The 22,356-nt window shown below is 41.0% G+C and overlaps 1 protein-coding gene across 1 annotated transcript in view; it reads left to right on the forward strand.

The window, feature by feature from the left end:
• The window catches only part of REV3L (REV3 like, DNA directed polymerase zeta catalytic subunit), a 659,986-nt gene that overhangs the window by 215,249 nt on the left and 422,381 nt on the right, over positions 1-22,356 (forward strand). The window lies entirely within an intron of this gene.

Here is a 22,356-nt window from a genome sequence, read left to right on the forward strand (position 1 = left end):
AAAATATTTTCACTGAAAATAGAGTTCTGGGCTAACAGTTCTTTCCTTTCAGCACAGAAACATGGGATTTTTATTCGAGTTTTAGCTACCCATGCCACCCGACAATTCCCAACTGGGGTCTCCTCAGGACAAACCACAAGAAAAAAAAGCCAGGAAATTCATCCCCTTGCAGGTTTCTAAGTTTTGACTCCCTACCTCAATTCTTTATTTACTTTTCAGAGTCTGCAGGCAGTTGCCATTTGTGTTTTGTCATGAGTCTTTTAGTTGTAATCAGTGAGAGAGGGGCTGAAGTAGACTAATGACGCCAAACCAGGACGTTTTCTACCTATCTTTGGAGAATCCATGTTTTAAAAAAAACAACCAAAAAACAGAAAAAACCAAACAAAACAGAACAAAAAACCTACTTTGGTGTCAGTCTTTTCTGACCTGCCTTTCAGTCTTGACGCTGGTTTAGTTTCACTAATTCCTACTTCGTGGTGCTGCTCCTAAATCTCGTCACAGGTTTTACCTCGTGTTCTTTTAGCACTTATCTTCAGTTCCTTAGTAGATTATAAACTCAATGAGATTGAAACTGTTAGTGTTATATGTCTCTCCCCTAACATTGTATTACATACTTAATAACTATTACCTAACAGAATTGATTTATTACCTAACTGAATTGAGGTTCAGTAAAGCCATTTTAAAATTAAATATTTTAATTCACCCTGACTAAAGGTAAAAAAAGACCTTCTCTAAATGGACAGCTCTACTTTCTGATTCTTCATTCCCCACTTCACTTTTGAAAGCAGCAGGATATTTTTTCCAGTTGCCTCCAGAGGTCACCCACCACCTTCCAGGAAAAAAAAAAAAAAGCATAAACTACAGCATTGCTTCATGCAGATTTCTCTTAGATCAATAGTAAGGATCACGTTTTCTCCTGAGAGGCAATTTCAGAGAAACAGAAGTGTTTATGAGCCACATTTTCTACTGAAAATGAATATAGCTTTATTGATTCTCTTAAAAAATAAGTATTTTGCCATGTATATGACTTTATCTAAAAGGAAAATATCTGGATTTTAGTCACTAATGTGGTACTATCTGTTTTATTTGTGAAATAGTAACAAGGAGGCAGGTTTTAATCTTTCAACTTAACTTTTTATCTTGGGTGAGAGAGAGAAATTAGACAGATGATGTTTGGAGACTGCATATCACTGTGAGGACCTATTTAATTTTTATTTGCCCAGAAGGACCATCCTTTTTACTTATCATATGATATCCAATTTGTGCTTACAGTGCATCATGAAGAACTAAGTGTCACCTTAACTGCTTCTCTCTGTATACTAAACTATCATTCTTTAACTTCACTGCTAAAAACCCAGTCTATTAAAACCATCTCTCACGAAGATTTAATTTCAGTAAGACAACTTTTATGGTTTATGCTATGTACTTTGAAAAGTTAGAAATGATGTTGACATTGGCGATGTTTGATAGAATAAATTATTTATCTTATTAAAAATTAAAACTTACTGGTTTTTAAGTTGCCTTTTTTTAAAGGTATAAACTTAAAATTTACTTTTCTTTCTCTCTCTTTATCTCTCTCTCTTTCTTTCTTTTATTTTTTGACAGTCTTGATCAGTCACCCAGCCTGGAGTGCAGTGACATGATCATGGCTCACTGCAGCCTCGACCTCCGGGGCTCAATCAATCCTCTGTCCTCAGCCTCCCAGTAGGTGGGACTACAGGCATGTGCCTCATGCCTGGCTAATTTTTGTATTTTTTGTAGAGATGGGGTTTTGCCATGTTGCCCAGGCTGGTAGAATTTTAACTGGATTCACTGTAACATTTAGGTCTACAGCATTCTTTGACTCTACCAACATACAGGTATCCTGTGCTGTATTGATCAGATAAAATCTTTGCTGACTGTCCTATTAATAACCATGATCAGAGATTAAGAAAATAAAAACAATGCAACCAAAAGTGAGAACATGGCAACTGTAGGCGCTATGAGAACAAAAACGGACTCACGTTTCTTTTAAGAGTGCTTCAGAAGCAATTAGGATCATCTGCATAAAAACAGAAACCACTTTAGGGTTGTCAGCACCTTCTAAGCAGAATGATCTTTCTCTGTCTGTATGTAGAGGAGGCCATTTACTCAAAGGGCCAAATACGTGGTCATGTATTTAGTCACTAGTTATTGAATACCTAAGATGTGCAAGGCATTGCTCTAACAGTGAAAAAACAGACTAAATTCCTGCCCTTGTGGATAGACAGTGAAGACATACATTTGTAATACGATGTCAGATAGTAATAAGTTCTCTAAAGAAAAATAAAGCAGGATAAATGGGATAGAAAGTGATGACAGGGGTTTATTTTAGATCAAGGTAGTGTTGGGGGAAGGCTCCTGCGAGTGACGTGAACAGAAGCCTAACAAGTGAGGGAATCAGCCATGCAAGAGGAGCATTCTGGAGAGAACAGCAGGTGCCGGGATCCCATTGCAGGAATGAACTTGGTGTGCGGGAAAAATCAAAAAGCCCAGAGCGGCTGGAGCAGCATGAAGAGAGAGTTGGTAGAAAATGACACAGGAGAGCAAGTAAGGTCCTGATCATGCAAGGCCTTATGTTAAAGACTTTCTGGATGCATGTGGAAGAGTACTCCAGGGGAGAAGGGCAAGATGAAAAGCAGAGAGAACAGAGATATAATTAGGAAGTTAATTGATTAGGCTAGATTTGCATAGGTGGTCAGAGTGGTCAGATTTGGGAAATCTATTGAAGATAAAAAAAAGAAAAAACAGCATTTGCTAATGGGCTGGGTGTATGACAGAAGGAATATCAAGGATGACTGCAAGGATTTTGACCTGAGCAACTGGTAAGCAGTGGATCACATGGAAAAGATTATGGAATGAGCGTGAATTGTCCCGGACATGGAAGAAAATCAGGAATTCAGGTTGAACATGTTAAGATTAAGGTATTTATTAGATAATTAAATGAAGGTATCAAGTAGACAGCTGGATATCCAGTTCAGTAGAAAGATCAGAGCAATAGATACAACCTGGGAGCCATCAGCATGTAGATGATATTTAGTACCATGAGACCAGTTGAGATCACCTAAAGTGTAGGTATAGATATTAATAGAAGAGGACCAAGGACTAAGCCCTGAAAACATCTCATATATACAGGTGCGAAAGATGAGGAGTATCCTGCAAGGAAGACTAAGATCAGAGGAAAATCAGGAGAGTGTGTACGGTGTAAACAAAAATTCAAGAAGGCAGGGGTGACCAACTATAACTTCCTATGGAGAAGACATTGGATATATAGAATCAAGCACATATTCTTGAATGTTTTTTTTTTTTTTTTTTTTTTTTTTTTTTTTTTTTGAGACAGAGTCTCGCTCTGCCGCCCAGGCTGGAGTGCAGTGGCGTGATCTTGGCTCACTGCAAGCTCCGCCTCCCGGGTTCACGCCATTCTCCTGCCTCAGCCTCCCGAGTAGCTGGGACTACAGGCGCCCGCCACCTTGCCCGGCTAGTTTTTTTTGTATTTTTTAGTAGAGACGGGGTTTCACTGTGTCAGCCAGGATGGTCTCGATCTCCTGACCTCATGATCCGCCCGTCTCGGCCTCCCAAAGTGCTGGGATTACAGGCTTGAGCCACCGCGCCCGGCCATATTCTTGAATAATTATGTAATTTAGCCTTACTTTCCAAATGCATGGGTTGATCTTTGAGGTTGCTTATAATTCTAAGTTTGACAAGAGCAGCAAATAACAATTTAAAACTATCCCTTAAAACAAACAAACAAACAAAAACTGTCCCTTACTCTCATTTTTGTCCTGAAGGTAAAAAAGCAACTCGAAACTGGTGTTGTAGTACCATTTTTCCCTTTTCCCCAGATTGGGGTTATCGTTCAAAGTTACATTTTACACAATTATTTGAGGCCAGGAGTTTGAGACCAGCCTGGCCAACATGACGAGACCCCATGTCTACTAAAAATACAAAATGAAAATTGCTTGAACCCAGGAAGGGGAGGTTACACTGAGCCGAGAATGCAGCACTGCACTCCAGCTTGGGCAACAGAGTGACACTGTCTCCAGAAAAAAAAGAATGAGGCGTGGTGGTTAAAGTTAAGGCAGGGACATGGACCTCACATGCAGAATAGCATGTTCATAAATGCAAACTTACATATCACTATGTCAGTTGCCACTAGATGTCAAACTTACATATGACTATGTCAAACTTACATATGACTATGTCAGTTGCCACTAGATAGTTTATAATATTACTATATTTCTTGACAATTAGAGAACATTAATTATATAATCTAAAAAATTACTGAATAATTTTATTGAATCTCCCTTTTTACATTCCCACCTGTTTCCTGGCCTCTTTGATGATAATTTCATTAAGAAGCAAAATAATCTTTCACAATATTGTTTTGTGTTTTTAATGCAGGTAACAAGTCTTCATGATAGTTACTTGTATTCCATTATAATGAATACAATAATGGATACATGATATAATGAATATCATGTATCCATTATAATGAATACATGATATTCCATTATAATGGAATAATTTCTCTCATTTATATGCTCAAGTATTTTAAATAGAGACCATAGTTATTAAACCTAAAAAAAGCTCTGTTTGTGGTGAGTAGTACATATTAAATTCTATTAATAATGAAAATAAAAGTCTGTATATTGGTGCTGTCATTTAGAGATGACAAAAAGAGGAAGAGAGATTAAGGGGGAAAGAATGATGAATGAGTGAGACATATCAGCTAGCTACTCAGGCTAGACCCCGAGGCTAGATCCCTTCAGAGCTCAGCTTTCCAAGGTCAGAAACTCAGTTACTAGTACTTTTTAGCTCATCAAGAACTGATCAGCTCCCAGAGAACTGACTGTTATGACTAGGCCTACAAGATAGGAATTAAACAGAGTGACATGCCCCATGTCTAATATTCCCAACGCACCCCTTCCTGGTGAGTCTGACCAGTCTGGAAGCCAAATGAGAAGTTAGACAAGGGTCAGCAAACTATCACCTACTGGCCATATCTAGCCACATCCTGATCTTGTAAATAAAGTTTTATTGGAACATAGACTGTTTATGTACACATTATCGATGGCTGAGTTTACACTATATAGACAAAGTTGAGTAACAGTGACAGAGACCTCATGGCCCAAAAAGCCTAAGTTATTTACCATCTGGCCCTTTCCAGAAATAGTTTGCCAACAACTTTATTAAAAGATCCTCTATGAAAGCAAAATTCAAGCAGAAGGGATTATGTATGTCCTTAAAGTTTTGAAACCAGATAAATTGTTCTTTTCCACTGTCAAGCTAATTTTTTAGCTATGTTAAAAAATATCAGGATCCTAGAAGTTTTGGGGAATATACTTATGAATTCTTACCATCTAATACTATTTAAAAAAATATATATCCCCAGCACAAAGAAAGAACAAAAAATAAATAAATAAAAAGAAAAAATATATATCCTTGACTTTTGAATTGTAAGTCTTCTCACTAGTTTATCTTCCATTATTATGATTTTAAGTCACTGTCTTTCCTTCCAGGGAGCCAATTTCGGTCTGTGCTAAGATTTAGATAGCACCCTAGTTTTATGACCAATATTCTTACAAATCATTTCTTTCTGTGTTGTTTTCTCAGATTTCCACGGGTAGCTACTTCTATGCATTTAAAGTTGGTTTTTGTTAGTTTAAAAATGTGACATTTGGCCGGGCGCGGTGGCTCATGTCTGTAATCCCAGCACTTTGGGAGGCCGTGGCAGGCGGATCACTAGGTCAGGAGATCGAGACCATCGTGGCTAACATGGTGAAAACCCGTCTCTACTAAAAATACAAAAAATTAGCCGGGCGTGGTGGCGGGTGCCTGTAGTTCCAGCTACTCGGGACTCTGAGGCAGGAGAATGGCTGAACCCAGGAGGCGGAGCTTGCAGTGAGCCGAGATTGTGCCACTGCACTCCAGCCTGGACGACAGAGCCAGACTCCGTCTCAAAAAACAAAAACAAACAAACAAAAAAGTGACATTTGCCCCACATTTCAGGAGTGATGTTTTCTGACTTTGTCTACAAATTCTTGAGTGTACCGTATCTCTGGTTATCAGATCAAGAGTGTCCCATAACATGCAATGACTATCCCAATTTCTCAATATTCAATCATATAAAGAGGTAAATTTTACTGTGGGTCAAAGAGGTTCAAATGAGTTATTGTTAGTAACTTTTAGGCTTCATGGCAGCTAGCTATCAATTTATTGCCTCTCTGCCCCAAATTCAGCCTTAAGTACCTGCTCTGCCATAATGGAGTGGACTCCTTTCCAGAGAGCACAATGTTACACTTGTCACTATAGGCTGCTAGAGGGACATTATAGGAGGAAGGGGCTTCTTGTCTTGGTTCTCATGGGCTGCATTTTTCATTTTCTTGCTCCTGCTGCACAGTCCCACAGCCAAGAGTATAAGGGGCTGGTGGGGAGGGAGGGATACATCCCGTGGTGCTCTGCCACATCTGTGCTCAATTCAGCCTGAAGTCTTCTTGCTAGCAGTAGCTCCCTAATTCCTTCTGCACACCTGCCCACCAGCCTCAACTCACCTCTGCTCCAAAGGTTGTTTTCCATAGCCCTCCTGACACACACCTCACACACCCCGGCCACAGCACCCTGCCAGAAAGCAGACCCTGATACTCTGACTCTACACATACCTACCCTTGTGTAATTTCATAATTAGAATTCCATCAGCAAAGATGGAATTTTGCATCACATCTTTGTATCCATTACTTAGATTGAAAATCTTAGAAACCATATGTGCACTAAAAAAACATAAAAGTAATCATTTGTCTTACTTTAGTAATTCCGTTCTAGGAAATCCAGCTTAAGGAGATTATCAGAAATGTAGAAGAAAATGTTTACTAAAATGATCGTAGCAGCTTTCTTTTTAATAGAAACATCTAAAGCAATGCAAATGTCTAAAATGGAAAAATGGGTCAGGTGTGGTGGCTCATGCGTGTAATCCCAGAGCTTTGGGAAGCGGAGGCAGGAGGATCCCTTGAGGCTAGGAGTGTGAGACCAGCCTGGGCAACATAGCCAGACCCTGTCTCTACTTTAAAAACACTAAAAAAAAATTTTTTAATGTAACAATGATAAAATAAAAAAAATAGGATGGTAATGGTTCTACAACATTGTAAATGTACTTAATGCCACTGAAGTGTACAGTTAAAAATGGTTAAAATGGGCCAGGCATGGTGGCTCACACCTGTAATCTCAGCACTTTGGGAGGCTGAAGCAGGAGGATCGCTTGAGCCCAGCCTGGGCAACATGGCAAGATTTCATCTCTACAAATAATAAGTGACTGAATAGCTGGGACAAGCTCAGGCCAACTGCCTAGCTCTCAAGGTCATTTTTCAAAGTTCAATAACTCTTCATGTTCTTTGGCTAACATCCTTGACTTCAGTTTCAAATAGATTAGTCACCCAATCTGGTAAAGTTCCCCTAAATCTTTAAATCTAATCATCGCATCTTTTTAAATAGCACCCAAATAAGAACAATATATTTCAAATTTGACATCTTCATTTTTTTCTTGTTGTTGAGACAGTGTCTCACTCTGTCACCCAGACTGGGATGCAATAGCACAATCTCAGCTCACTGTAACCTCTGCCTCCCAGGTTCAAGTGATTCTCTTGCCTCAGCCTCCTGAGTAGCTGGGACTGCAGGCACCCACAACCATGCCTAGCTAATTTTTGTATTTTTAGTAGAGATGGAGTTTCACCATGTTGGCCAGGCTGGTCCCGAACTCCCGACCTCAGGTGATCGACCTGCCTTGGCTTCCCAAAGTGCTGGGATTACAGCCTTTATGATTTTTAAATTCCTGCTGGGCACAGCGGCTCACGCCTGTAATCCCAGCACTTTGGGAAGCCGAGGCGGGAGGATCATGAGATCAGGATTTCAAGACCAGCCTGGACAACATGGTGAAACCCCATCTCCACTAAAAATACAAAAATTAGCCAGGCATGGTGGCGGGCGCCTGTAATCCCTGCTACTCGGGAGGCTGAGGCAGGAGAATCACTTGAACCCGGGAGGTGGAGGTTGCAGTGAGCCAAGATCGCACCACTGCACTCCAGCCTGAGTGACAGAGCAAGACTCCATCTCAGAAAAAAAAATAAAATCCTTATAAATATTACATATGCATGTAATAAAGATTAATTTAATTATGCAGAATGCTTTCATCCATTTATAATGAAATTGACTTGACTGCAAGTCATAACATGGCTAATTTTCCAAAATCTTTTTCGCCATCTCAATTCTTGAAACAGTACCATTGCTCAGTGACATAGAAGAAATCATTTCAATTTGATTTCTTTTTATCTTCATACTAATAACCTCTTACGCAACCGGCAAAATCAATTTGTCCTTAACACTGTGTGGCTTACCACATTTTTCAATCATCGTGCTATTCTGAAAGAAACAATAAAACCATCTTTCTGATTAGGAAAAATTTGTTAAACATTCCAATGATAGTAAGACAGCTTTCAAAGTTCTCAGGATGCTGTATCTCTGCCAACTTACTGCTCTGTTTCTTTGTAAAGTGGTCACTTAATCTTCATGGTTTCATTACTTCCTGAGAGAAAAACATGTTAACAAAATGGAAATATTGGTAACTGTTCATTTGTGGACAAAGATATAAGACCTAATTTGAAATATCCTACTGAATATTGATACTTTTCTTCATAATTAATGAAATAAGGACTGAATAAATATATTAATTTAGGTAGAGAAAATCACTGTATGTGCAACATTATAAGTACAGGCTGAGTTGTAGTAGGTGAGTATCAACTACTCAAATACCATGGGTGACATCATTGCCTTTGATGATTTTCCAAAATGGAGAACCTAAAACAAAATGCAACCTTCCCTTGTGTTACATGATATTTTACTTTCTTGGAAAACTCATTTATTGAAACTATGCTAAAATATTTGGTGCCTATATATGCAAGAGAGAATCTGGGCTCAGATAATCAAAAACAAATATTTTTCATTCATATGAATATTTAGCAGGACATTCAAAAATTGGACAGTATGTGGGACTCTCCCACACATGTGGAGCTCTAGCATCTTGAGCTTCTGCCCACTAAATGCTAATAGCAGAGTTACTATGACACCCTCACACATTTTCAAAGCACCCCCTGCAGCCTGCAGGACTTCATCTTTTTTATTTTTATTTATTTATTTATTTGTTTATTCAAAACAGAGTCTCGCTCTGTCAACAGGCTGGAGTGCAGTGGCGCGATCTCGGCTCACTGCAACCTCCACCTCCAGGGTTCAAGCGATTCTCCTGCCTTAGCTTCCCAAGTAGCAGGGACTACAGGTGCGCGCCACCATGCCCAGCTAATTTTTGTATTTTTTGTAGAGATGGGTTTTCACCATGTTGGCTAGGATGGTCTCGATCTCCTGACCTCGTGATCCACCCACCTTGGCCTCCCAAAGTGTTGGGATTACAGGCATGAGCCACCACATCCGGCCTCATCTTTTTTTTTTTTTTTTTTTTTTAACTGCTCCTTCAATTGAGAATCACAAGATAAAAGCATCTGCCTCAAAGCTCAGCAAATAGTATTTTCTCAAATGGCCAGGGGCGACAGAAGAGAGTGGTATTCTCTCTAAATGCTATGAGGATTCTAGATAAAAGTTTTCTTTTCCAAATTACTTCTTGATAAAAGTTCATATATCGTAAGACATTCAGAGGTACTTTTTTTCTTCTTAAGCGCCAAAGCTCTTTTGGATTTGTATGCATAGGATGAAGAATGGCAAGTGCTAGGCAGTGGAGCCTCAACAATGAAAGCTGTTTGCTTTCCAGTATCTGAAGAGACTAGTCTTTGTTTGAAAACCTTGTCATAATGTCACTTGGGGCAGACACCTTGAAAGAGGATGCCCATTCACTTTAAGACCTATGCTGAGCATCCATTATTGCCACTAGCCCCATAACTAGGATCAAATGTTGACATCTCCAGCTGGGCGGGTACACACTATGATTCAGGAGGAAATAACACCAAAATAACTGCAATGTTTTGTTAATATATATGAATGGAAACCTGGTGAATGTGTGGAAGTGGATGCTAAAGGTATTAAACCAAGGAGAACAGAATCGAACACTAGATCCAGCTGAATTCATCGCTGTGGATACACTTTACTAGGGACTGCGGGCTCAAAATATCAGTCCACGCAGCTGGAGATGGCTGTAAAAGCTTACCTGGTTGGTTGCCTAAAAATTTCGACTCAATGGTGGTCTACAGTTAATGAGGTTGAAATGCTGGAGCTTCCTTGGCATGATGTGAAGGAAGTAATCCAAAGGCTAGCCTCAGTCTTTTTCCATAGCAAACTTCAATGCTGGAAGATTTTTGAGCAATGGCCACAAAATCCCAGAAGAAAGAAAATGTGAGCCAGATGTTTTCAGGTGTAAAGACAAAAGATAAATAGTTTGAACATGAAAGAACTCTGGGAATATTATTTTCATAAATCCATTTGAGAAATGTTAGAAGATTCAGCAGACCAAGAGATGAGTGGAGAAACAATTGCAGACGGGATTGGCAGTGAGCTTTGATGCAAATCACAGGACAAAGACAAATATGAGGATGACGGTGGAAAGATGGAATTTAAATGTTATTAGCCCTGATGATGTAGAAATGATAGAGCAAATGAAAGGTGGAAAGCAAAGAATGGAAAAGGATGAAAATATACTGATTTTTTCCCCCCGCTGGATACAGCGGCATGTGCCTGTAATCCCAGCTACTTGAGGGGCTGAGGCAGGAGGATTGTTTGAGCTCAAGAATTCGAGACTAGCCTGAGCAAAATAGTAAGACCCCATCTCTAAACAATTAAAAAATTATATATATGAAATAAAGTATACTGATTCCTCATCTTTAATAACTAGAGGTCAAAAGTTATTACTTAAAGCTAATTAAATGAATAGTAGAGTTATAAGTATTATATGGAATAATACAGAGGTAAAATAATTAGAGGTAAACATGAAGAAGGATAATATTACTAAAATCAGGTGATAGAGAAGAGAGGGGGAGATGGAGGAAAAAATATATTCATTCTGTCATTGTAAATAGAAGAAAACTATTATATACTGTTGGATTGGGGGAAGGAGGAGAAGATGAATTATTCAGTGAGTAGTAACTAGTATCAAGAAAACTGGAAAAATCCAGTTGACCCTTCAACAGCACAGGTTTGAACTGCATGAGTCCACTTATGTGTGAATTTTTTTCAATAAATATATGGAAATTTTGGGGGGATATTTGCAACAATTATAAAAAAACTTGCAGACAAACCACATAGCCTAGAAATATGGAAAAAAGAAAATGTTAGGTATGTCATCAATGCATAAAAATATGTACATACTTGTCTATTTTTATCCTTTACTACCATAAAATATACACGAATCTATTATTAAAATGTTAAAATGTATCAAAATTTCCACACACAAACATAGACTACGCATGGCACCATTGGCAGTCCAGAGAAATGGAAACAAATGTGAAGATGCAGTATTAAATCATAACTGCGTACAACTCACTGTAGTACACACTGTACCGCTGGAATAATTATGCAGCCGCCTCCCGTTGCTGTCGTGGTGGGCTCAAGTGTTGTGAGTATCCACCCAAAATGTTGTGTGACGCTCCTCGGTCATCTCCACTTGCACAGTTCGTCTCTCCAGTAAATTCCATTGAAGTAAAAAGTAATTTCTCTCAGTTCTTGCATTTTTGTGTGTGTGTTTAGTGTGAGAAAAATGAAATCCTAAGCCCCTCAACCAACTGAACAGACTCTCTCGGCCAAAACTCAGTTCCAGCTGTGACGAGATGGGGGCCTCATTACACCTGCTCCTGCTGTAACTGCCCGTAGGTTTTCTTCCGTAAGGGTTACAGAGAAGCCAGCCCTTCTGAGAGACTCACTCCACTACTGATAGCCACCAACCACCTGTCGCTGCCCCTCCGTTTGGCAGTTTGGACAAAGCTTTCCTTCCTTTATAAGAGACCAGGGTCCACGGAGTGGTTCTGGCCAGTCTACCAAGGATGAGCAGAGAGGGTTTCGTGTTGTCTGCTTCACCACTTGACATCAGAGGGCCAAAAACTCTACGCTTAGATCATGCTAACACTGCCACTTTTTGAACATGGGTCCCTTGGAGAGACGTGAAGCTCTGTTGTGCATGTGTGTGTTTCTCCTTTCATAAATATTCATAACTCTTCCTATAGCTTATTAAGTACGTATATTTGGCCACCTGGTTCAGCAAATCTCTGTCTTACTCTTCTCCCTGTCAAAGTGTCTGTTTTTGGCTTCTGGCTGGAGGCTGTGCTTCCCAGCCTGTCAGAATGGCCACCCTACAAGCTGCAACCCTTTATAAGAAAGCTCTCCTTTCCAAATGTATGAACCTCCATCGTTCTTCAGTTGACAAGTGCAATACTGTAAACTTTGAATAACACCATGGGACCCATACAAAGTGCCATTAGTGATGCCTGAAGTGCACCCAAGAAGCAGGTAAAAGTCATGGTATCACAAGAAAAAGCTGAATTCCTTGATAGGAACCTTCGATTGAGGTCTGGAGCCGCAGGTGCTGATCATTTCAGACAGACGATTCATCTTGTAAACAGACAATGTGAACTTGGTTTTGATGAATACAGTGAAGTACTGTACATGCATTTTCTCTTAAGATTTTTGTAGCTGGGCACAGTGGCTCACATCTGTAATCCCAGCACTTTGGAAGGTCGAGGCAAGAGGATTGCTTGAGCCCAGGAGTTCGAGACCAGCCTCGGCAACATAGTGAGACCTCCCATCTCTACCAAAAAAAAAAAAGAGGCTGAGGAGGGAGGATTGCTTGAGCCCAGGACGTCAAGGCTGCAGGGAGCCATGATTGAGCCACTGCACTCCAGCTTGGGTGACAGAGCGAGACCCTGTCTTGAAAACAAAAACATAAAAAGGTTTTCTTAATGACATTTTCTTTTTTCTATCTTATTTTAAGAATACAGTATATGATACGTATACAAAATATGTGTTAGTTGACTGTTTATGTTATCAGTAAGGCTCTGCTCAATAACAGGCTATTAGGAGTTAAAGTTTTGGGGGAGTCAAACATTATGCATGGATTTTTGACTGCATGGAGTATAGGGACCCCAACACCTGCATTGTTCAATGGCCATTATTTTTTAAGACAGGTTTTTGCTCTGCCACCCAGGCTGGAGTACAGTTGCATGACCTTGGCTCACTGCAGCCTCTGACTCCCAGGCTCAAGCAATCCTCCCACCTTAGCCTCCCTAGTAGCTGGGACAACAGGTGCACACCACCACATCTAGCTAATTTTTTTTATCTTATGTAGAGACAAGATTTCACTGTGTTGCCCAGGCTGGTCTTGAACTCCTGGGCCCAAGCTATCTGCCCGCCACAGTCTCCCAAAGTGCTGGGATTATAGGTGTGAGCCACCACACCCAGCCCAATTGTACTTTTTTTTTTTTGAGACGGAGTCTTGCTCTGTTGCCAGGCTGGAGTGCAGTGGCGCGATCTCGGCTCACTGCAAGCTCTGCCTCCCGGGTTCAAGCCATTCTCCTGCCTCATGCTCCTGAGTAGCTGGGACTACAGGCATCCGCCACCACACCTGGCTAATTTTTTGTATTTTTGGTAGAGATGGGGTTTCACGGTGTTAGCCAGGGTGGTCTTGATCTCCTGACCTCGTGATCCGCCCGCCTCGGCCTCCCAAAGTGCTGGGATCACAGGCGTGAGCCACAGCGCCTGGCCGCCCAATTGTGCTTTTCAAAAAATGGTTAGAATTCTACTTTATACCATATGTCAAAATAAATAATAACTTAGGGATTTATAAAAATGAAGCCATAAAGATATCAGAAGGAGTTTTAAGAACGTATTTATATAGAAGAGTGGGGAAGGCCTATCTAAACACGTCAGCAATGACAGTGCTATAGTCCGAATGTGTCCCCCACCAAATTCTTATGTTGATACTTAATCACCAGTGTGATAGTATCAAGAGGTGGTGGCCAGGTGTGGTGGCTCACACCTGTAATCCCAGCAATTTGGGAGGCCGAGGCAGGCAGATCACCTCAGGTCAGTAGTTTGAGACCAGCCTGGCCTACATGGTGAAACCCTGTCTCTACTAAAATATACAAAAATTAGCTGGACGTGGTGGCACACGCCTATAATCCCAGTTACTCAGGAGGCTGGGGCACAAGAATCACTTGAACCCAGGAGGTCGAGGTTGCAGTGAGCTGAGATCATACCACTGCACTCCAGCCTGGGTGACAGAGCAAGACTCTGTCTCAAAAAAAAAAAAAAAAAAAAGGAGGCGGGACCTTAAGGAGATGATTAAGTTATGAGGGTAGAGTGTTCAGGAAGGAGATCAGCACCCTTATAAAACAGACTGAAAGGAGCTAGCTTGCCCTTCCACTATGTGAGAACTCAATAAGGTGTCATCTTTGAAGCAGGGAAGGCAAGCTTTTACCAGATGCTCAATCTGTTGGTGACTTGACCTTGGGCTGCTCAGCCCCCAGAACTGTGTGCAATACATTTCTATTGTTTATAAATTACCCAGTCTAGGCCAGGCGCGGTGGCTCATGCCTGTAATCCCAGCACTTTGGAAGGCCAAGACAGGTGAATCACCTGAGGTCAGGAGTTCGAGACCAGCCTGGCCAATATGCTGAAGCCCCATCTCTACTAAAATTAAAAAAAAAAAAAATTAGCCGGGCACGGTGGCGGGCACCTATAATCCCAGCCACCAGGAGGCTGAGGCAGGAGGATCGCTTGAGCCTGGGAGGCAGAAGCTGCAGTGAGCCAAGATTGTGCCAGTGCACTATAACCTGGGTGACAGAGCAATACTCTGTCTCAAAATCATAATAATAAAATAATAAATTACCCAGTTTATCTGGGCATGGTGGCTTACGCCAAATCTCAGCACTTGATGGGAGGCCAAGGCAAATGGGTTGCTTGAGCCCAGGAGTTCAAGACCAGCCTGGGCAACATAGTGAGAACCCATCTCAAAAAAAAAAAAAAGTTATATAAAATGGTAAATCTTATGTATATTTACTGCAATTCAAAAAAAAAAAAAAAAAACCCAGTGCAATTTTTAAATGAAGGCTTTTTAAAGTATATAAACCGTTCAGTCTCTATAATTAAAAAATAACTATATAATATTATGAAGATTCAGAGAAAGTATATAGTAATGCAACTTGGCAAAACACAGTAAAGGCAAAAATACTAACCTTTCTACTCAGAAATTCTACCACTAGGAATTTTGCCTAAAGGAAATAAAGATGAGCATAAAGATTTATCTATTAGAGTGTTCATAGCAGTGGTGTTTATCACTGTGAAACAGGAAACAAATCTACATGTTCAACGATAGAGTTACTACAAATTAAAGATTCATCCATTTCATGGGATAACTGTGGAAACCATCAAAATAATGATGTAGAATTATACTGAATGACACATGTAGTAAACTTCTGCTATTTTTCTGCACAGAATCCATTCACTTTTCCAGGCAACAGGACCCTAGTTTTCTTTGAAGGGACCACCACCCTTCCTCTTCTCATTTCATGAAGTGAGTTAGTCATTACCCCGCCTCAGGGCGGCATGATTCGTGTCTGTTGAGTCAGCATCTCCTGACTCCTGGCTCAGTGATGGGTTCTGAGATGGGCACCTGACCTGTGTTAGACCAGAGCATTTTGATCCCAGGACTTTTTATCCAAAAGACTGGGAAAGGGAAGTTCTTTCTCATCTGCTAGAGTTGATACAAAGGATAGCCTGGAGTTGTGGGAAAGAGGTCCCTTGAACAATGCCTACCAAAAAGAAAGCACCTGGACTTTTCACTCTTTTACTTAAACCAGTTTGATTTGATTTTCGTTTTTATCACTAACCAAAAAAAAAAAAAAGTCATAAAGGATATGACATAGAAAGATGTTGTAAGTCTGAAGTGAAAAAAGCATGTTGCAGAATAGTATGTGTAGCACTTCTACAAATCATTTCCATAAATACCCATAAATGTAGTCTAAAGGGATATAGTCTGTAATGATAAAGTATGAGCATTTTTTTCTTCTTGTTTAATGTCTCAAGATGAACTTTTCATTTCTGTAAGATTAGAAGGCACTGTAGGCTTTCCATGAGTGTCCCTTCAGTTCCATTATGCTAGCATTCTATTTTAGGTTGAAAATTTTTACCGGAGTTCTCTTTAGTGAAGTATCCGTCCTCTGAGTCTCTGCTGTTGAATATGGAGGTATACGCAGCGTTGTCACTGTAGTGTCATTGCTTCTAGACACTGTCTGTGGACAGAGTTAGGAAACATATGCATGACTACACACACACACACTCCACATTTAATTCCAATCCATCACCATAGTGTTTATTCACTTTACACCTTCCACATATGTACCTCCCTACTCCAATAGTGAGAAACCTGGCTCCCATTTTCCTCAGTATATTTACTTATTTGTTCAAGCCCCTGTAAATAGACTTAACCTCCCAATTATGTGGCCTTCTCCTTGGCCCTGGAGCAGCCATGCCAGCCAAGCTCTCCCTGATTCAACACTGATACTGTGGACTCACTCCAGCTGCACTGGCTGAGTTGCACTGGCTAAGTTTTCTAGGGAAATCCCTAAAAGCACTAAAATAAAGTCAACATGTTCATACTGACAAGTTTGGAAACCATTCATTTATTCAAAAAATCCTCGTTGAGCACTTACTCTGTGCCAGGCACTTTTCTAAATGTTGGAGATGAAATGCTAAAACAGACAAAAAGCTCTACCTTTGTGGAACTCACAGTCTAGCTGGGGAGACAATAAAGATAAATAAACTGTGCATGGTGGTTCATACCTGGGATCCCAGCACTTTGGGAGGCCCAGGTGGGAGGATCACTTGAGCCCAGGAGGTCAAGTTCAGCCTGGGCAATGCAGTGAAACTCTGTCTCTACAAAAAGTCAAAAAATTAGCTAGGTTTTGTGGTACATGCCTGTGGTCCCAGCTACTCAGGAGGCTGAGGTGGGAGGATCCCTTGAAGCCAGGGGTTTGAGGCTGCAGTGAGCTGTGATCAAGCCACTGCACTTTTGTCTGGGTGACTGAGTGTGACCCTGTCTCAAGGAAAACCCAAAAACAAACAAAAAATAAATAAATAAGACCAGCCATAGTGGCTCATGCCTGTAATCCCAGTACTTTGGGAAGTCAAGGTGGAAGGATCACTTGAGGCCGGGAGGTCAAGACTAGCCTGGGCAACATAATGAGACCTCATCTCTACCAAAAATTAAAAATTAAAAAAATTAGCCAGCATGGCACATACCTGTAGTCCCTGCGTTTCAGGAGGCTGAGGTGGGAGAATCACTGGAGCCCAGAAGATGGAAGCTGCAGTGAGCCACGATTGCACCACTGCCCTCCAGCCTAGGTAACAGAGTGAGACCCTGTCTCAAAAAAAAAAAAAAAGAAAGAAAGAAAAGAAATGGTATGCTAGTGATAACTACTAAGAAGAAAAAAATTAAGTTGGGAAGGGGGATATGAATTGCCTGCTGAAGGGGATTAAATTTTAGATGATCAGGGGAGGCTTAATAGAGGAGACTTAAAAAAAAAATGTGGCTGGGTGCAGTGGCTCACACTTGTAATCCAGCACTTTGGGAGGCCAAGGTGGGTGGATCACCTGAGGTTGGGAGTTTGAGACCAGCCTGACCAATATGGTGAAACTCCAATCTATACTAAAAATACAAAAATTAGCTGGGTGTGGTGGTGCACACCTGTATTCCCAGCTACTCGAGAGGCTGAGGCAGGAGAATCGCTTGAACCCAGAAGGCGGAGTTTTCAGTGAGTTGAGATCGTGCCACTGCACTCCAGCCTGGCAACGGAGTGACACTCCGTCTCAAAAAAAAAAAGAAACAAAAGATTCAATGGAGTTTTGGGGAAGAAGTGGTGTTTGGTTACATGAGTAAGCTCTTTAGTGTGATTTCTGAGATTTTGGTGCACCCGTCACCCAAGCAGTATACACTGTACCAAATGTGTAGTCCTTTATCCCTTACCCCACTCTTACCCTTTGCCCTGAGTCCCCAAAGTCCATTGTATCATTCTTATGCCTTTGTGTCGTCATTGCTTAGCTCCCACTTATGACTAAGAACATGTGATATTTGGTTTTCCATTCCTGAGTTACTTCACTTAGAATAATGGTCTCCAATTCCATCCAGGTTGCTGCAGATGCCATTATTTTGTTCCTTTTTATGGCTGAGTAGTATTCATGGTATATATAGACCACATTTTCTTTATCTACTTGTTGCTTGATGGCCATTTAGGCTGATTCCATATTTTTGTAGTTGTACATTGTGCTGCTATAAACATGCGTGTGCAAGTATCTTTTTTGTGTAATGACTTCTTTTCCTCTGGGTAGATACCCAGGTGAGGGATTACTGGATCAAATGGTAAATCTTCTTTTAGTTCTTTAAGGAATCTCTGCACTGTTTTCCACAGAGGTTGTACTAGTTTACATTTCCACCAACAGTGTAAAAGTGTTCCCTTTTCACCACATCCATGCCAACTCCATTATTTTGTTGTTGTTGTTGTTATGGCCATTCTTGCAGGAGTAAGGTGGTATCACATCCTGGTTTTGATTTGCATTACCCTATCATTAGTGATGTTGAGCATTTTTTCGTATGTTTGTTGGCCATTTGTATATCTTCTTTTGATATTGTCTATTCATGTCCTTAGCCCACTTTTTGATGGGATTATTTGTTTTTTTCTTGCTGATTTGTTTAAGTTCCTTGTAGATTCTGGCTATTAGTCCTTTGTCAGATGCATAGATTGCGAAGATTTTCTCCTACTCTGTAAGTTGTCTGTTTACTTTGCTGTTTGTTTCTTTTGCTGTGCAGAAGCTTCTTAGTTTAAGTCCCATCTATTTATCTTTGTTTTTATTGGGTTTGTTTTTCGGTTCTTGGTCATGAAGTCTTTGCCTAAGCCAATGTCTAGAATGTTTTCCAATGTTATCTTCTAGAATTTGTATGGCTTCAGGTCTTAGATTTAAGTCTTTGATCCATTTTCCATTTTGAGTTGATTTTTGTATAAGGTGAGGGATCAGAATCCAGTTTCATTCTTCTACATGTGGCTTGCCCAGTATCCCAGCACCATTTGTTGAATAAGGTGTCCTTTCCTCACTTTACGTTTTTGCTTTGTTGAAGATCAGTTGACTATAAGTATTTGGCTTTATTTCTGGGTTCCGTATTCTGTTCCATTGGTCTATATGCCTGTTTTTATACAAGTACCATGCTGTTTTGGTGACTCTGGCCTTTTAGTATAGTTTGAAGTCAGGTAATGTAATGCCTGTAATGCCTCCAGATTTTTTTTTTTTTTTCTTAGTCTTCCTTTGGCTATGCAGGCTCTTTTTTGGTTCCATATGAATTTTAGGACTGTTTTTTAATTCTGTGAAGAATGATGGTGGTATTTTGATAGGAACTGCATTTAATTTGTAGATTGCTTTTGGCAGAATGGTCATTTTCACAATATTGATTCTACCCATCCATGAGCATGGGATGTGTTGTCATTTGCTTGTGTTGTCTATATTTCTTTCAGCAGTGTTTTGTAGTTTTCCTTGTAACGGTCTTTCACCTCACAGAGGGGACTTTTGAGTAGACCTGAAGGAGGTAAGGGAGCAATCGAAGAGGATAACTGGGGGAAGAGCACCCCAGGCAGGGGCGGTGATACAAGGATGGAAGTGGAGAGAGGCCAGAGTGAAACAGGAGAGAGCAGGAGATAAGGTCAGAGACGTAGCAGGGACCAGAACATGTGGAGCTGTGCTGGTCATGGTAAGGATTTTGGTTTTCTGTGAGGGATAAAGGGAGCCACAGGAAGCAAAGGGGCTGATTTCATCTGACTTGTTTTGACAGGATCATGCTGGCTGCTGTGTAGAGAAAACACTGAGGGGAAGTAGAAGAACAAAGAACAAAAGAGAACATGATGGCTTGGATCAAAGTGGTGTCAGTGGTGATAGTGAGAAGTGGAGAAATTCTGGGTATATTTTGGAAGCAGAGCCTGTAGGATTTGCTTGCAGAACAAGAGATGTTTAGTCGCAGATAGAAGGCTCTGGAGTTCAAAGGGGAAGTTTGGGCTTCATCAGCATCTAGGTAGTAATTCAAGGCATGAGATAGGACGAGATCATGTAGGCAGTGAATAGGGATAAAAAAGAGAAGGGGTTCAAGAACTAGGCCCTGATGGCCTCCCAATATTTAGAGGTTTGAAGATGAGTAAGACCCAGTAAAAGAGTGGCTAGAAAGATAGGAGAGGCCGGGCGCGGTGGCTCAAGCCTGTAATCCCAGCACTTTGGGAGGCCGAGGCGGGCGGATCACGAGGTCAGGAGATCGAGACCATCCTGGCTAACATGGTGAAACCCCATCTCTACTAAAAAATCCAAAAATAATCTAGCCAGGCGAGGCGGCGGGCGCCTGTAGTCCCAGCTACTCGGGAGACTGAGGCAGGAGAATGGCATGAACCCGGGAGGCGGAGCTTGCAGTGAGCTGAGATCCAGCCATTTCACTCCAGCCTGGGTGACAGAGCGAGACTCCGTCTCAAAAAAAAAAAAAAAAAAAGAAAAAAGAAAGAAAGAAAGAAAGGAGAAAAACCAGTTAAGTAAGGTGTCCTGGAAGCCTGATTCAGAGATCAGGAATTGATATATTGTACCAAATACTTTAGATAATTCAAATAAAATGAGGACTGAAAAATGACTATTGGATTTAGTGATTGTGGAGGTCAGTGGTAACCTAGTGATGAGAAGGGCAGTTTCAGTGGAGTGGTAGGGGCAAAATCCTGATAGAGTGGAATCAAAAGAGAATACGAGATAAAATGGGAGATAGTAAATATACATTTTTTCAGGAAAAAGAATTTGGTTATTTAGTTTTTTGTGAATGGATAGAAAAAAGTGATGCAAGGCTGGGCACGGCGGCTCATGCCTGTAACCCCAGCACTTTGGGAGGCTGAGATGGGAGGATTGCTTGAGTCCAGGAGTTCAAGACCAGCCTAAGCAACATGGCGAGACCCTGTCTCTATAAAAAATGATAACAAGGCCAGGTGCGGTGGCTCACACCTGTAATCTCAGCACTCTGGGAGGCCGAGGCAGGTGGATCACGAGGTCAGGAGTTTGAGACCAGCCTGTCCAACATAGTGAAACACCGTCTCTACTAAAAATACAAAAATTAGCTGGCCGCATGATGGCAGGTGCCTGTAGTCCCAGCTACTTGAGAGGCTGAGGCAGGAGAATAGCTTGAACCTGGGAGGCGGAGGTTGCAGTGAGCCGAGACCACGCCATTGTATTCCAGTCTGGGTGATAGAGTGAGACTCCATCTCAAAAAAAAAAAAAAAAAAGACAACAAAATTAAAAAGTCTTTTTTTTTTCAAGATGAGAGAAATAATAGCATGTATATATGGGAATGCTGGTGGTAATGATCCAATAGAGAGGGAGAAATTGATAATATGAAGAGAAGAAATGGTTGGAGAAGCTGGAAGTATTTGATTTGGAAAAGGAAAGGTATGGGGCAATAGTAAGCAGAGTACTGTGGGGCGGTGGGGGCGAGGTTGCGGTTTTGTAGATCATAGGGTTAGGATTAAGGAGGAAACAAAGTAAAAACTGGAAAGACGTGGGAAGTTTTGGTAAGAGGCAGGAGCGTTGGTATTTAAGATTTCAAAGATGAAGCCATTTCCAGAGATGACAAGGCTCCAAGTGTCTCTGTTAAATTAGTGGAAATAAAGTTGCTCCCCATGAATACTGAGCCTTGAACCAAAAGCCATTTGCTAGAGTAACAGATAGATAATATGAGAATGACCAAGGGGGTCCACAGATAACTGTGACACAGACACTAGAAGGTGGTAGAGCTGAATGGGGTAAGAAAGATAAGCAGAGGGCCCAGCTGTGGAGGGGACCACCATGTAGGGTGGTGAGCTTCCTATCTCTGGAATAAAACACTGGTGACTCTGATTTAAAGATTTATAAAAAGAACTCCTGAATTTAAAAAGTATTAGGTTCATCTATAGGAGACTCTGAGAAGAGAACTTCCAGTCCTAAAAGGCTGATACTATGATAATTGGTATGTCTCTTAAATTGGGTTTTCTGTATAAATTAGGATTCTTCTGTTTTTTTTCTATAAAAATTATTTTCTGGCCGGGCGTGGTGGCTCATGCCTGTAATCTCACACTTTGGGAGGCCAAGGTTGATGGATCACCTGAGGTCAGGAGTTCGAGACCAGCCTGGCCAACATGGTGAAACCCCCTCTCTGCTAAAAATGTAGAAATTAGCCGGGCATGGTGGTGGGCATCTATAATCCCAGCTTCTTGGGAGGCTGAGGCAGGAGTATCACTTGAATCCAGGAGGCAGAGGTTGCAGTGA

This window comes from Macaca thibetana, chromosome 4 (assembly GCF_024542745.1).
Source record: "Macaca thibetana thibetana isolate TM-01 chromosome 4, ASM2454274v1, whole genome shotgun sequence".
Taxonomy (NCBI): Eukaryota; Metazoa; Chordata; class Mammalia; order Primates; family Cercopithecidae; genus Macaca; species Macaca thibetana.